The sequence below is a fragment of the Pinus tabuliformis genome, chromosome 3_1 (genome assembly GCF_031772625.1).
Source record: "Pinus tabuliformis cultivar Carrire ecotype Pingquan chromosome 3_1, CPIR1, whole genome shotgun sequence".
In the NCBI taxonomy this organism is placed as follows: domain Eukaryota; kingdom Viridiplantae; phylum Streptophyta; class Pinopsida; order Pinales; family Pinaceae; genus Pinus; species Pinus tabuliformis.
This window is the reverse complement of record NC_142301.1, coordinates 714657670-714659907: the sequence shown is the minus strand read 5'-3', so window position 1 is coordinate 714659907 and position 2238 is coordinate 714657670. Positions and strand designations below refer to the sequence as shown.

Genomic DNA, 2238 nt, shown 5'->3' with positions numbered 1-2238 from the left:
CGGTATAAGAATAATTTCTTGCATTCAAAATATTATAAATAAAGAAGAGAGTGTAAGCCTCTCTTTTTAACATAATTGTTTTTCCTTCATTATACCATTTCTCTAACCATTCATGAATTCATTTTTAGTGTATCAAGAGATTTGTGATTTGTACATGGAGATGTCGTTATGGACATGTACAACTCTGACATGGAAAGGGTAATATTCTCAAGTAAGAGTAGCGAATATACTTTGTACCATAATGATTTTGTTGTAGGAATAAATTGTTACATTCCTTGCAATTCAAATAGGGAGAGGTATTCATTCTATTGATCTATTGCTAAATGGGTTTGTGCTGATAGTCTTAGCCTTTTTGCTGACAATCTTTCTTTTGTTTTGTATTTTCAGAGTCTAGATGGGTACACTGTTGCATTGTCTGTTTCTTAGTGAATGATTCCTTTCTCTGTTAATCATGATGTGTTGATATTCTATATTTGAATGCACAGTTACATATATGGAACTCAACAGTTGATGCTCTATATTTTTGGATTCAAATATTTGCACCAGTGTTTATGATATTATGGCAAAATTTGTCCTGTGTTAGATGTGAGTGTCATAAAAATGGGGAGGATGGAAACCTATGAGAGTGAGGTCTATTTATAGAAGTTAGAGATGGCTATGATATCCATGCTTAGTGTAGCTTCCACTTCGTCTCTCGCTGTAGAAAAAAATCTGCGTTGGGACTCTCTGGAATCACTGGTGTTGTATCATAGAGCCTTTAATTGTGGTCTCGGGTACCTATTTGTTTGCCGAGAAAGGGGTTAGATCTAGGGTCTTGCTTCAGAGGAGGAAGATTGGTAGTACATGAATTGTGAGCATGGCTGAAGCAGTGGAAGTTTGTGTTAAGGCTGCCGCAGGTGCACCTGACAAGCTTGGGGACTGTAAATAATTTTTCCTATCATGTTCCCTTGTTTTAGCAGAACTATTCAATCTTGCATTTCCTGTTTTCTTCGGTTTTTATTTCATCTTTATTTGTCAAACAATTTGTTGTGGTGTATTGATGCATTTCGAGCATTTTAATGTATGAAGTAAAGCTTAATGTATTGAACACATCTTTGCACAGGTCCCTTGGGGACTGTAAGTAATTTTCCTGTCATTTTCCCCTTTTTTAGCAGAATGATTCAATGTTGCATTTCCTAGCTTTTATTTCATCTTTATTTGTCAAACAATTTGTCGTCTATCAGTGCATTTCAAGCATTTTAATGTATGAAGTAAAGCTTAATGTATTGAACACATCTTTGAGCAGGTCCCTTCAGCGAGAGGGTTTTGCTTACTCTCGAGGAAAAACAGGGCCCATGCAACATGAAGTTCATTGATACCAGTAACAAACCTGACTAGTAACTTTCTGGTTTCGAGGCCCATATATTATTTTTTGTTTTCATTGTAGGCCATTTCTTTATGGCTATGGTTAAAACTGATTACGAGTGTGAGACTGTGCCTATGTTTATGTGGGAAATTAGGGGGAGCTAAGTTGAAGATGTTGGTGCACAGGTTTTTGCATATGAACCCTCAAGGAAAAGTTCCTATCATCAAGATTGATTATAAGTGGATTCCAGACTCTGATGTTATAACCTAGATATTGGAGGAAAAGTACCTGGAACCACCTTTGGCAACCCCACCTGAGAAGGAAACTGTGTATGTATTCTCAACTCTTTTCAATGTTACATTTTTCCATAACCTATAAGTTAATGCTAGAATTATGGATCTATTGCTTCAGAAGTGAAAATGACGTCACAAACCAATCATAAAACAACCCAAAAAATCTATGTACTATTTGTTGCTCCATAAAACAACCGAAAAATCTACATCCATACATCAAAATACGATTCCAGATTCCATAGCTGCAGATAGAGTATTATTGTGGGTAAGATCACTGCAACATCATCAATATAACAACCAAGAAATGACGCAAGTCTGCTCTATTGATTTTGCTACACAACATTTACTAGGGAGGGCCAACAACTGAGTCCTTTCATATAACGCTTGTGTATTAATTTCTCCCAAGTTTGCTAAAAATGCATCCGCTCTGTCTGTTTTTGCACTTGCTACTGTTTTTCTCACTGGCTGCTCCTTTGGGATACTTGCAGGTTAGAAGATGTATCGTCATCTGTGATAGAATGATTAATTGCTCCCAACTTCTCCTTGAACATTGAGTTTCAAATTTGTCTATTTTTTTTACTTTATCTGTCATCTGTGATA

The 2238-nt window shown here is 36.1% G+C and overlaps 1 pseudogene; it reads left to right on the top strand.

Moving 5' to 3' along the window:
* Positions 1 to 651: 651 nt before the first annotated feature.
* Positions 652 to 1723, top strand: LOC149189249 (glutathione S-transferase DHAR3, chloroplastic pseudogene; annotated as a pseudogene).
* The last annotated feature ends 515 nt before the right edge of the window (positions 1724 to 2238 follow it).